The 14669-nt window shown below is 42.7% G+C and overlaps 1 pseudogene; it reads left to right on the top strand.

The window, feature by feature from the left end:
- The first annotated feature begins 386 nt into the window (after positions 1–386).
- On the top strand, positions 387–13469 carry LOC116910278 (annotated as a pseudogene).
- Positions 13470–14669: the final 1200 nt, after the last annotated feature.

Genomic DNA, 14669 nt, shown 5'->3' with positions numbered 1-14669 from the left:
AACAGAATATAGGGGAAGAGAAGGGATACCAGGAAATGAGGGAGATGAGAAACTAGAGGAGTGAATGGCTGCCACATAGCACAGGATGGATGGGGACAGAGAAAATGTAGTGTTTGCTGTTTAAGTTTCATTCATTTGCTATGAAAAGCACCAGAACTAAATGCTACTAATGGAAGAGGTTTTCTTTCAGGTGACAAGTCACAGTCCATCACTGGAGAGTACCAGATCAAGGACTCAAGCAGGAATTGAAAGAATAATCAATGGAGGATGAGTCACCTCTGAAAGAGGGCTAGGGTGCCAGTTTCCATCTTGTAAGCTGCTGGATGTGCCTCAGCCAGCTGTTTACAAAGGGCTGTAAACCACTGAACTTAAGCACTAAAACAATCATGGTGGTGGAAACTGATTCTGAAAAAGACAATTCCTATGCAGGAACACCGACATTGTGGGACTACTGGCTGTCACAGGTATGCATGTGCTCTCATTCCACACAGAAAACATACAAGGACACATAAAAGCAAGGAAACATGCCTAGGGTATGTTTATGGTATACTGGGATAATTAGGGCTAAATTTATGATTATAGTTACAGATGCAGTTGAAAAGCAGGGACTCAGCTTGCAAAGCTGAGGTGCTGTCTATATCAAGATATCTCTGAGAACAGTGGAGTGGGGAACAAATGTACATCTGTGTTTGATTGTGTCCCTAGGAAATGGGATGGGACATGGGAGCCTTTAAGGAAAGTCCTGTTGAAGAAGGGACAGTAATAGAACGACCCACTTGAACATGACCTAACAATGCAAAACCTTGGTAACCAGGCAACCCACTGGTTAGAGCAAGGCCTGCAGACTCACTTGTCAGAGACAGTAGAGAGGGCAGGATGTTCTCTTGCTGTCTTCAGACTACTCGAGGCTCAGGCCTCAAGAAAGACAACAGGAGAGGCCATGATGGTGTCTGGAGGCACAGGGTTCTCTCAAGCCTTCAACACCTGTGGCCATTTTCCCAAAAGGGAAAAATTTTGATCAAGGCCAGCCAAGGACAGGACCACACAGACCAGGAAACCACTCTTTTCTCTGTGTTTTGAAGAGAAATAATTCAGGAAAACTTGGAATGAGGAGAACCAAGCAGAAGGATGCAGATCTGGGCCAGTTTGAACCCTCCACATTGATCTCTTTTTAATTGAGAATGCTTCTGCTCAACAGGACCAGATAGAGCCCTGGAGAGAGTCAAGCGTCAGGGCACAGACTATGGCTGAGCAGATGAATGACCCCTTCGATGCACTTGCTTATCTGTCTACCTACAGAAGTTTTGCCACCCCCTACAGGTATTGGACCTGCTGTTTGCGAGGTGTCCATCTCCAAGCCCAGACGGGTGCATGATGCCACTTCTCCAATTAAGACTGAGTTTTCCATGGTGTCTGACTCTGTATAAGGTCTACTTATGGGTCTCAGAATGTCTTTTGATCTGCTTAGGGAGAAGGCTTCTCTGATGTTTGTTGAACAAGGCACTGGTCTGTGAGTTATAACAGACCATTAGGAATCACTGTTTTACTCTTTCTTTTCTTTCATAGAACAACCCTATTTAGATTTGTCCCAGGTCTCTGAATTATCTAGATTCAGGTTCATGGTCAGCCAGGCAGTGTCAGGTATAGGGTCAATGTCAGCGGATGAATCTTAAGTCAAGTCAGATATCTGTGGGTTACTCCCACAATATGTGTGCCACAGTAGTACATGCATATCTAACTGACCAGACACCATTGTAAGTCAAAGGTTTTGTACTATGGTATTTATGTTTTTTCTAGGAAAAATTCAGAGTTTTCTAGGACAGACAAGGTGCCTGCAAGGCAAGAAATCCCAGGTTTGGCTTTCTCACATCTCAGACTGCACTTTCCACAGATTGCATTGTCCCAGTGTAAGCTCTTATGATGAGTGCAGTCAAAGTCTCCGTGTTTGACTCTCCAGTGGCCATGCCCAAAGACTGGGGGAGGGGCATGGACAATAAAGCAGATCTAAACAGAATTCTCAACAGAATACTCTCACTTAAAGTAATGCACTATGACAAATGTTCAACATCCTTAGGCATCAGGGAAATGCAAATAAATTGTTTGGGATTCCATCTCACCTGTCAGAATGGCTAAAACCAAAAAATGAATGATAGCTTATGCTAACAGGGATGTAGTGCAAGGGGAACACTTTTCCATTATTGGTGAAAGTGAAAACTTGTAAAACAACTTTGGAAGTGATCACTTTGGTTTTTCAGAAAAAAAACAAAAATCCATACTAGAAGGTCACTTGCTAAACTGTCATCGGACAAACTTTATTCGTAATGACTAGAAACCACCTTAAGTTCTTCAACTGAAGTATGGATAAAGAAAATATTTTACATTCACACACTGGAGTACTCTATAGCTGTTAAAATCAACTTCTTCTTCCATCCAGGCAAATGAATGGCACAAGAAAGCAAGTAAAATATAAACTCACTTATATGTGGAAATTATTTTTAAAATAAAGAAAAAGTATGCCAAAATTCACATACCCAGAGAGGCTAAGGAATAAGAGGGCCCAAGATACAGATGCATGCATCTCACTGTCAAGGGGAAACAAATTAGACATCTCTCTTGGGTGTGTGGGGTGGAGTGTAGTTAAGGGAGGGGTCTAAATGAAGGCATTGGTTAGACACTTTCCCAAATTCTGTGCCACCTTTCCTACAGTACATGGTGTCTTCATGTCCTTTCTGATGATGACCAGAGTTTACAAGGTTTCGTACTATCCTGTCATTGGATGATGCTGTGACATGGGATCTATTGCAACTGTCCGATACTTACGCATCATATGACTGCATCACTAAGGTCCCTATTGCCAGGAATAATATATGATTTTCTATAGCAGATCTGGCTGTGTTGAACTGACAGTACAGGCTTGCCTAGCCATGAGGTGCTATATACCCTGCCCAGATTTTTAACTAGGATAGTTAGTTGAATGTACATGGAGAGAGAGAGAGAGAGAGAGAGAGAGAGAGAGAGAGAGAGAGAGAGAGAGAGAATGGTATGCATCCGTGCTCTTAAGAATTTGAGTAGTAAAAGGTCAGGAGTCAGGGTGGCCTCAGCTTTGCCAATACTGCTTTACAGGACTTTGAACAGATTCATGATTTCCCTGGGTCTCATTTCCTTAACTTAGAAAATAGAGACCATCTTAATCAGTCTTACAAATCTGGGAGGAAGAACACTTGAAGTTCCGCCCTGAAATTACTTAGCATAGTTCTAAGTACCTTGATATCACTAGATCAAAGCTATTGTCAACTCTATCATGGTTTAAGGTTTTGGCCAGATGTTGTAGTGTGTGTCTGTGTTTGTGTGTGTATGTGTATGTGTGTGTGTGTGTTTGCATGTGTATATGTGTGTGTTTGTCTCTGTCTCTATCTCTGTGTATGTGTGTGTGTGTGTGTGTGTGTGTGTGTGTGTGTGTGTGTTATATAAGACAGAGGGAAGATGGAGAGACAGAGTGTTTATGCTCTGTGTGTGTGTGGTATATGCTCACATGACATGTATGTGAAGGTCCATGTCTTCTGTCACTGTCTAACTTATTCCCTTTAGATAGTCACTCACTGGACCTGGAGATAGACTGGTGGCCATGAAGACTTTTGTCTCTTCCCAGTCTCCCCATAGAACTGGCATTGCTGACCAGCTTTTCTTCTGAGTACTAGTGATTTGAACTCCAGTATTTGTGTAAGTAAAACATACACTCTCACTCACTAAGTGATGTCCCCAGGCCCTGGTTTTAGCTTTATGCAACAGCTCTCTCATAGACTCGGTCAGTGCACAGCAAGTGGGTGTTGCACCCCGCATCTCCCAGGATTCAGGAATCATGGACTTCTCCAAAATAAGCCCAACAGGCCCACCCTATGGTGGGACAAGGCTCAGCATCAACATCAACCTGAATCCTTAGATCTAATTCTCTTCAGAAATGTGTACTCAGCAAAAAATGCAACACTTAAGAAGTGCCAGCCTTTCCTAAACAATTAGTATTCCTACAACCCATGAGTTCTATCATCTCCACCCTGAATGAGTTGAGGAAATGGGGACACACACAACAAGGATGAAGAACATACCCTGGTGTGTGTCCCAAGAAGAAGAATGTGCAGCACTATGGTCCCTTTCCAGAAAGACTGGCACAGACTCTGCCTGTAACTGCCATGCCTGGGTTTAAAAGCAGGCCTCACGCCCTGCCTCCTAAGACCAGCCTTTCTTGAGTATTACTTCTCAACACACTGAATATGTTGGGTGGACCTGCTGTTTACTATCATCCTCCACTCCCTCCTCATAGATCCTAACCCACCATGCATCTTCTTCTAATGTCCTATACTCTCAACTACAGCCAGAAATATCCATCCACATTCTTGCAAGATTTCCTCCCACAGTGCCATCACAACTCCCTCCCCCAATGCATATTACTCAGTCTATTTCACTTGCAAGCAAAGAGGTCCAGGTGGCATGTCCTACTTTTGTACACTTTTGACTTCACTTACTATACTAACCTGTGATGGCCAGGAGGGTCTAGCAAGCTTTGTCTTGTATTTTGTTCTCACAATCATCTGCCTACTCTAACGGGGCTCAGACATCTTACAAGACACAATGATGAGTAATGTCAGTCTGATAGCACCCCCCTCACCCAATCACCCCTCAAATTTGGCTCTGCAAAATTAAAAAAAAAAAAATATTTCATACCCTACTCTAGATCGCCATCTGGTGGTTATTCCTTAAAATGTTTACAAATTGTGTACTTTAAAGGTAATTCTCTGCTCATCTAAAAAGAAGTAGGTGACATCAAATGAGCAGCATCCCCTCTACACTATGAAAACCACAAATGTGTGAATGCATAGAGCGCTGTTCTAAGAAGGAAAGGTCAAAGGTCAGATGAACCAGGTGCAGAGCTTGCACTGACCTCCAGTTTCATGCCTGCCTATTAACCCCTAAAGAATAGGCAAGACTATTTCTCTCTGGCCTCATTTGCCTAGTATGCTTTAATTATGGGGGTAAAGTGGTCCTTTCAGTCATGTTCTCCCATCTCATCCACAAACAAACATGAAAAATTAACCTTGCATTTCTGATGCCAATGTGTCAGGATTTCCCTTTTAAACACGTCCACCAGAAGAGTGATCTATCCTCCTCACTAAGGTTTTCATTTAATAATCCCACAACTTCTGGGGGCAGCATTTTGACTAATCTGAATGCCTTTGATCAAAGTCCTCACACCTCCTCAGTTTTTGGTTATCATACCTGCCCCAACTGCTATGCACATCCATGCAGAATCTTTAAATAAAAGTATTATCCAAAAGTGATTAGTCAGAGAGGCTTCAGAAGCATCTGAAACAACAGAAGCTGTTGCCATCGCCCCCGTGGTTGTCCTCAGTAACTGGATATTAAGAAACATTGCTGAAGATACAACATACTTCCATTGAACTAACCAGGAAGGTGCAACTATGCTGACCACCTCTCATAATGTGGAAAGTGCTACGCAGGCTGCTGAGGGAGTAAAGATCTTGATGCCCTGACCCAAAGCGGAAGTCTGCAAACAGCACCCACCTGTCAGGCAAAATTCTGCCACTGGTGCAACTTTGATGAAATTCTTTAATGGGATATGATAGCTGGAATAAAAATGGCACCCAAAGGCTCATGTATTTGAATACTTGGTCATAAGGGAGTGGCACTGCTTGTGAGGGACTAGTAACTGTGACCTTGTTGAAGGAAATATCATTAGAGGTTTCAAAAATCCCACACCAAACCGAGAGGCAGGCTCTCTCTCTCTCTCTCTCTCTCTCTCTCTCTCTCTCTCTCTCTCTCTCTCTCTCTCCCCTGATATAGAACTCTAAGCTCCTTCTTCACCACTATGTCTGTCTGCCTGTCTGCCACCATACTTCCCACCCTAAAGACAATAGACCAAGTCTCAGAAACTGTAAGCAAGCCCCAACTAAATGCTTTTTTAAAAAAAATAAGAGTTATGATGGTTATAGTGTCTCCTCACAGCAATAGAACACTGACTAAGATGGGGGAGGGGGCAAACTGTCTCAAGATTACATCTGAAGCCTGCTCATAGGACAGAAGCCATACCTAATATCACAAATATGGTCAAAACCCATGACTAGAGAACTCATGGGCTCTATGGAATGAATCTTTTGATGCTGATTTGGTAAGGGGACATGTCAATCTCCCTTCTAAATACTCATGTCTTTATCTATAGATTTGTGCCAAGCTCACTTTAGTCAGAGAAGCTTGTGAGTATAAGTCAGCAATGTTCTGAGGATGAGTGGCTGTGAGCACTGGGCTAGAGATGGACCATCTAGATCACTGCAAGCCCCAGGACTCAGGGGACATCACAGAGGAGGGGGAGGAAAGTGTGTTAGAGCCAGAGGATGATGAATGCTGTGAAAATCTCTCCTCTGGACATGACATTTGCATTCAAATGCCCACAGCAGCTGTAGCTGCCTGCACTAGACTAAGCCAGGCAAAGATTCCAGCATGGAGCCAGGAAGGCTTTCTAAAGTCCCATCAGTGGGAAAGACAGGCATGGGTGCCAGTATTTTGACAGAGGAGAAAATGGGAGATTTGAACACTCTCTCAAGGGGTAGGAAAAGACAATGGCCTGAAGGGTCACTGTGCCTGTTTACAATTTAGGCATGCTCCATGCTGTTTTAAAATCTCTCTGGAACAGAGAAGTTCCCTAAAGAGTTTGCCTGTCTAGTAGATTGACAGGTCTATGGGCTGGCTTTGAGGAGTGGTGGTGATATGCCCTCCTTTATGAGAAACCCTCCATATGGTAATCTGATGAGTTTGCTATCAGAACTGGGTTTGCTATCTCTCTGCTAATGATGTTCTGGGTGGTTCAGCATGTCATATCTCATCCCAGGATCAGAAAGGACACAATCTCATCCATCTGACCAGTGTTGTGGGTGCTGCAGCTATGATCCTTGGCAATGAAAGTGCAAATTCCAAGAGCAGAATCCATCTTCAAGGTCCTCTCATCTTATTGAAAGATGGCCAGCTACCAAACATCAAAGTTAAACCAAGGAGGTTTGACATAGGACAGGTTCTATGGGTACAGAAAGGACAAACTTACTTTCTATATAAGGCTACACAGCCCAGTTCATTCACAAGCCATATAGACTTCTTTAATCCAAATAGAATGGCCATTCTTATGAATGAGTTAGCTGGGAACATAACTACATATAACCGCAGAAATGAAGAGAGATATGGCTTAAAAGAGATGGGAAGGAAACTGCATCCACTGCATATGTTTGCATCATAAGAAGAAAAACTGAGAAAATGTGGATATTCTAGACCAGGAGACAGAGTTCCAACACATGATGAAAACTATCAGAGTGAAATAATACTGACATTCACGGCCCAGAGAAAGAAGAGCTTCAGAAAGCAGACCTGGAATTCACAAAAAGTGGTCATTGACACAGAGAGTGGGCTCAAACAAAACCATGCATGGCATGAATTTTTAAAAAAAACAAATATGATCCAAGAAATTATAAATGTGAAGGGAGTAGATAATGGGTGTTTTTATGAATAACTGTTCTTCTGAGGGGAACAAAAACTAACAATCAAAAATACTATCCACCTACCAGTGGAGAGTGAGTTAGAATGAAGGCCAGAGGCTGGTTCTCTGGGTGCTCAACAGTTTTGTCAATTTTCCGGGAAAATACCATAAAGATTACCACAAATATTAGACCTTAGAATAGCATGTGGCAAGCTTCTGGAGAGAGGGATCAGTGGCTAAGGGAGCAGATTGCTCTCACAGAGGACTGGAGCTTCTTTCTCAGCAACTCATACTGCACAGCATGAGCTGCTCATGCAGGGGACATGGGATGGATTCCCAGCACCTACATAGCTGCTTATAATCACTTCTAACTCTAGCCTCAAAGATTCAATGCCCCTTTGTGTCTTTTGTGCAACAAGGACACACGTGGCACACACAGAGAGATAGATGCAAACACATGAATAAAAATGAAAAGTTTCTTTATAAAGAGCATCTTGCACGCATTAGAAATGATGACTGAATCAAAACAGGATAACATTAGTCCTTGGCTACTCAGTGTTGCAATGTGAGCTTCCATCAGGACTGTGTCTGGTTAGTAGTTTGGAAAGAGAACTATGAATTTATAAAACACAACATCTCGAGAACAGTACATGCACATCAATGTATTTGCTCGGCACTCCTCCCCAAACTCCTGATGCATCCACAGACGACTCCATCTCTCTACAGGATGACAAAGTACAGCTCAAAAGAAAGACTTCCAAACCCAAACCCTGAGATTCTCCTGAAAATTTGGTCCTAGATTCTTCAAATTATTAAGCTCTTGCTTCACAAGCATGAGATATCTGCTTAGAGGTCCTTAGAGCCCATATATAGCTGGACACAGTAGTGCACATGTCTAACACTGGCACTACTATGGTGAAAGGTGGAGATGAGAAAATTGCCCAAAGTTTTCAGGCCAGTTAGTTAGACGTATGCAGCAGAGAACAAGAAATCCTGTAACCAACGTGGCAGAAGGCAAGGACCAATATGGGAAGTTTTCCTCTGACCTCCATTCGTATGCTGTAGACTGCACAGACACACACACACACACACACACACACACACACACACACACACACACACACACAGAGAGAGAGAGAGAGAGAGAGAGAGAGAGAGAGAGAGAGAGACCTACCTTTTTAAAACATATTTTCTAGTTAGATAAAATAGAAGGCAGATTGGGTTCATCCTGATATTCTCTGGAAAGTTTGGGAATATCATTGACTCTGCTTGAAGAATCGCCCCATTGGAAGCCCAGGTGGCTGTCAATGGAGCATGCATTATCTTCCTCCTTGCTGCCACCTCTTCACATTGCTATCATTTCGTCCAGGATTATCGAGACATCTTCCTCAATGTATGTACTCTCATCTATCATTATAATAAAACATACCGCTAGTTGTACACTCTTAGGGTGGTCCTAGGATGTATCATCTAATTTAGAATATATGTCAATGAAAATATTCACAGCATCAGTACACTGGGATGTTACACACAACCCAGGGTCTAGAGGCCTTATAAGGAATCTCAGAATTCAAATGAAAGGAGACAGACAGACAGACAGGCAGACAGGCAGACAGGCAGACAGGCAGGGAGGGTTGGGAGATGCAGGTGGGGTGGAGCTGTTTGGAAGCTGTTAAGCAAGAGGAGCAGCTAGGGCTGTCCCAGGCAAAGGCTGACAGCAACTACGGTTGAAAACCTTAAGGCTCTTGCAAGCACTGCAGCTGATGTGGGCTTAAGCCACACCTAAAGAACCCCACTTACCAACAGAGTGTGCCTTCTGGGACTCCTGACTCCAATGTGTCTGCATGGTTTCAGTGCTGTAGCCCAACTGATACAGATGAAGATTTTTGCACTTAAACATTGGGCTAAAGTAGAGGACCACAATGGAGGAATTAGAGAAAGACTGAGGGAAGGAAAGGGGTTTGCAACCCCATAGGAAGAGCAATATCAACCAATCAGATCACACCAGAGCTTCCAGGCAACAAACCACCAACCAATCACTAAACATGGAGGGACCCATGACCCCAGCCACATATAGCAGAGGATGGCATTGTCAAGTATTAATAGGAGGAATAGCCCTTGGTCCTGGGAAGATTCAATTTCCCAATGTAGGATAATGCCAGGGTGTTGAAGGTGGAGTGCTGGGTGGGAGTTGGAACATACTAATAGACTCAGGAAAGTGGAGGAAGATATATGAGGGGGGAAGGTGATAACATTTGAAAGATACGTACATAAAATATCTAAGAAAAATAAAAGTAAAATATAAGAAAGATAAAGCAAAAAAACTTGATGTGTTGATCAGGACATGAACTATTTCAAGCTCAAGCACCAAGGAGATGAGGGATGTTGAGTGGCTACTGACGGAGAAAAGCTTTACCAGTCCTTTGTGTTAAACCAACAAGTTTTATGCAGGTGAAGAGAATGAAGAAGAAGCCAGACACCTTGGTCATCCAGAATTTTGTTAATTCTATTGCTGCTCTACTGAGCTCTCTGCCTTACAGTCCATGTTTTTAACTCCTACTCTTGCTGGATCAGTGATAACATTTACTCTTCCACTGCTTTTGTATCACAATTATATTTATAAATTCTACTGCAGTGGTGCCTCCACCTGATTCATGCCTGGGCTGCTGTAAGGAAGCTATGGGAGATTTGTGGCTTGATCAATTGGTGACATGATCAATCACCTGAGGGCTTGATTGGGACATGATCCTCATGTGGCATATTCCTTCTCCTTACAAACTTTTCATGTCTTGATAATTTCCAACTTATCAAGTGAACTGGCCTCTTCAAAGACATATCCTCTGAATTTAGATGTTCCTGTTCCCATTACCAATAGATTCCACAACTCACCTAGTTGTGTGTGTACAAACCCAGAATTTATCTATTGTCTTTTATTCCAAACAGGGGATACAGCTCAGCACCATGATTTGGAAGAGGGTTCCTTTGAAATAAGAGTTACTTCCCAAAATTATTTGTCTACCAAATAATTTTTAAGGAATTCTAGCTTTTGCCTTAACCAGTAAAAGAAAGTTAAAGTCTACCAAAACACACACACACACACACACACACACACACACACACACACAAGCAGATGCATATGTATGTTAGCATGTATACATGTAAATATTCCCATGTACTTTCTTCATGCATGCCCATGCACAAATGCAGATAACATATATAAGAATGATCTCATGTGCGTGTCCTACTCAAATGTACTGGGAGGAAGTAGCATGCATATGCATGTGAACATACAGGACATATTGAACAACTTTTTGGAATTGGAACAAAAGAAACTAAGAAAACATCACAGGGAACAGTAAAGGAGCAATGAACACAACTCTACTTCATGTGGCAAGTGAGACAGATAGTAATTTACTACACACTGCCCACCATTGTGGAGTAGAAGGAAACTCTGAGCACATGCACATGATGTCAACTCCTCAGATCACTGGCTTACTAATATATGAAACAGACACTCTGTCTGAAGGAGATGGAGAAGACCACTGGATGACCAGTGAACGACTTGGGAGCAAAACCCACAGGGAAGAGGAGAAAAACCAGAGTATAGAGGGAGAGATGGGATATCACAGAACGAGGGAGATGAAATAGAGAAGAGATTGGCTGCCACATAACACAAAATGGGGACAGAGAGAGTGTAATGTTTCCTGTCCACTTCTGATTCAGTTGCTGTAACAAGCATCAGGACTAAATGGCCCTAAGGAAAGAGAAAGGTTTCTTGAAAGTGATAGGACATGGTTCATCACTAGAGAGAATCAGATCAAGGATTCAAGCAGGAATGGAAAGAAGTGGTAGAGGATGAATCCCCTCTGAAAGAGGGCTAGGACGCCACCTTCCATCCTGTAAGCTGGTGGATGTGCCTCAGCCAGCTGTTTACAAAGGACTGTAAACCTCTGGGCGTAAGCCCTAAAATGATGATGATGGTGGAAACTGATTATGGATAAGAAAATTCCTATAAGGAAACACAGAAACTGTGGGGCTGCTGGCTGTCACAGGTATGTAGTTGGTCTCCTTCTACACAGAACACAAACATAGCCACATAAAAGCAAGGAAACATGCCTAGGGTGTGTTTACAATAGATTGGGATAATTAGGGTTGAATTTATGATTATGGTTAGAGATGCAGTTCAACAGTAGGGACTCCGATTGCTTGGCTGAGGCGCTGTCTATATCAAGATATCTCTGAGAACAGTGGAGAGGGAAACATGTATACTTGTGTTTAATTGTGTACCTAGGAAAGGGGAAGGGGACATGGGGGCCTTTAAGGAAAGTCCTGTTGAAGAAGAGCCTGATGACCTAATAATGCAGAACCTTGGTAACCAGGCAACCCACTGGTTAGAGCAAGGCCTGCAGGCTCACTTGTCAGAGACAGTAGAGAGGGCAGGATGTTCTCTTGCTGTCTTTGAACTACTCGAGGCTCAGGCCTCAAGAAAGACTACAGAAAAGGCCATGATAGTGTCTGGAGGCACAGGGTTCTCTCCTGCCTTCAACGCCTCTGGCCATTTTCCCAAAAGGGGAAAAAATTGAACAAGGCTAACCAAGGCCACACAGACCAGGTAACCATTCTGTTTTCTCTGTGGGTTTTGAAGAGAAATAATTCAGGAAAACTTAGAATGAGGCGAACCAATCAGAATGATGGTTCTCCGATTTGACCTCTTTTCAGGTGGAGAATGCTTCTGCTCAACAGGAACAGATGGAGGCCCAGACAGAGTCAAGCATCAGGGCACAGACTGCAGTTGAGCACAAGAACACCGTAGTGCCTTCTCTGTCTGCACACCGACGTTTTGCCACCCCTCTACAGATATTGGACCTGCTGTTTGTGAGGTGAATGCCATCTCCAAGCCCACAGTTCTCAGATCCTCCTCCTGGCTCCAGAAATTTCTCTCTCTCTCTCTCTCTCTCTCTCTCTCTCTCTCTCTCTCTCTCTCTCTCTCTCTCCTCTCTCTCTCCCCCCTCTCTCCTTCTCTCTCCCTCTTTTTCCCTCTCTCTGTGTCTCTCACTGTCTCTTTCTGTCTCTCTTTCTCTCTCTGTCTTTCTCCATCTTCCTTTCTCTTTCATCTCCCTCTATTCTCACTCTCCCTCTTCTTCTCAATCTCTAGCTCTGTCTCCATCTGAGAATCTATCTCCATCTGTTCATTGTCTACATAATTGTCAGAACCCATTACATGCATTAAGCAAATCTTTCTCCCAGGCCTAGTCGAAGGGATAGGGTGGTCCAGAGCTGAGACACTAAAATGGATGTAACTAACCCCTCTACATTGAAAAGGCACTTTATCCTTCATGTAATATTTCTGAGGCCTTAGGGAATGTAATTCTCTCACAGAGAAAGGAGGCTCTAGAAATATTGGAGTACCCAGTAGAGATGTGTCCAAAGTAGAGATTCATGAAGGATAATCCAGAAAACCATGTGACCAAGGAGAAGTCAGGACAGAGACACCTGTGTTCATGTTTGCACAGATACATTGGAAGCCCCTATTGTATACAGGTGAACTAATAATTCTGAGAGCAGCCAGAACTGCCAGTATTAGGTGAGGGCCTGGAACTTTACAGGTGACTCTGTCTCTCGTCTTCTCTAGGTACTCATACCTCAGCCCTTACTCTAAAGAGGATGAACAAGTAAAGAACACCCTCTGGAGCTTCCTGGAAACATGGATGGACAAGAACCCTGAGGACTTTTGTGACCCATCAGACCTGTTGCCTCTGCAACACCTGGAGGCCTACTTGAGTGTGTACATACCCAACTCTGATCTTATTGTCCATGTCAAGAACCTCCTGACCCAGTTGCAGGAAGAACATGCCAAGGATTTACAGCCAAAGATGAGGAAGATTCAGATCTGGAGAGACACACATCCTCAGATCAACAGATTGAATGTGTGTAAATCAGCAGGGAAAAGAGCCACTCTGGAGCCAGAACCAACTTGTGAAAAACAGCAGGAGGGCACAAAACCTCCAGAAGTTTCTGTGATGCATGAGTAGTTTCAGCCAGATGTGGCAGCACCATCCCAGACAGCACATATGACAGCAGCTGTGGAACCTGTGTCTCATTATGTCTGTAGATACAATGTATCTTTCAGTCATCTCCTGCCTGCTACAGTGGGCCTAACTATTAAGATAATGGCCGCTACAGATAATTGGTCACCTCTGGTCATCAGTTTGAGTCTGTCCTACATCTGAGCTGCTGTTCCTGCTCCTCATGATCAGCTGTTGATTTCAATCCAGCAGTTGTTCCAACCCACAACCAGCCTTCCCTCCCCTGAGAAATAGTTATTTTACTCCTTCTGATGTTTTCAATATTGTGTTTATTTTAAGTATTGGTTTAATAAATTCTTAGTGTTTCATTTAAATTTTCTAAAGTGCTGTCTGACAATGAGTGAAAATATTTGCAAATTGTGAATATTCTATTGGTAAATGATTTTAAGTTTATTCAAAGGTGTATAAGGAACAAAAATAATTTTAAAAAGTTAAGCATTTGAAATAATTAAGTGATAAGCTTAAATTATAAAGGGTAAATGTCTTAAATAGTCTTTTTTCTAAAGAAGGTATTAACATCACTAATAAATCACACATAGTCATGTTCAACATTATATTTCAGTAAACTTCAAACTAAACCTTACAAGGGGAACATCTTTCATCCAGTAGTAACTGTTCAATTCACATAGAAGTAGCTATTTTACACCCAGATATTCCAAGGGTTATCAAGGATGGGGAATCATTGAATCATGACATATTTCTAGGTCACCTATAGAATGCCTTACCTACTTTCAGAAATACTTTGTCAGTTCTTCAAAAACATAAAGGCAACTAATTAGACTTTGTTCTCTAACGTTGGGTAAATCCCCCAAAGAATTAAAATCAGAAATCCAAACGGCACACATGATCTCCTGTAGATGAACAGATTAATTGTAGTATGTGCTAATTCATGCTACAGCATAGGCAAGGTTCAAAGTTACTGTGCTAAGCCAAGAAGCCAAATAGAGTCTAGAATTAGGCAACAGTTTCCGTAATAAACAGATCTATTCATGCAGATGGCTGAAAGTTGGCTTCCCATGACATTTTGGAAGGAGAAAATGGGTTTTAAT

The sequence above is a fragment of the Rattus rattus genome, chromosome 9 (genome assembly GCF_011064425.1).
Source record: "Rattus rattus isolate New Zealand chromosome 9, Rrattus_CSIRO_v1, whole genome shotgun sequence".
Taxonomy (NCBI): domain Eukaryota; kingdom Metazoa; phylum Chordata; class Mammalia; order Rodentia; family Muridae; genus Rattus; species Rattus rattus.
Note: the sequence above shows the minus strand (reverse complement) of the source record. Positions and strands in the feature narration are given on the sequence as shown.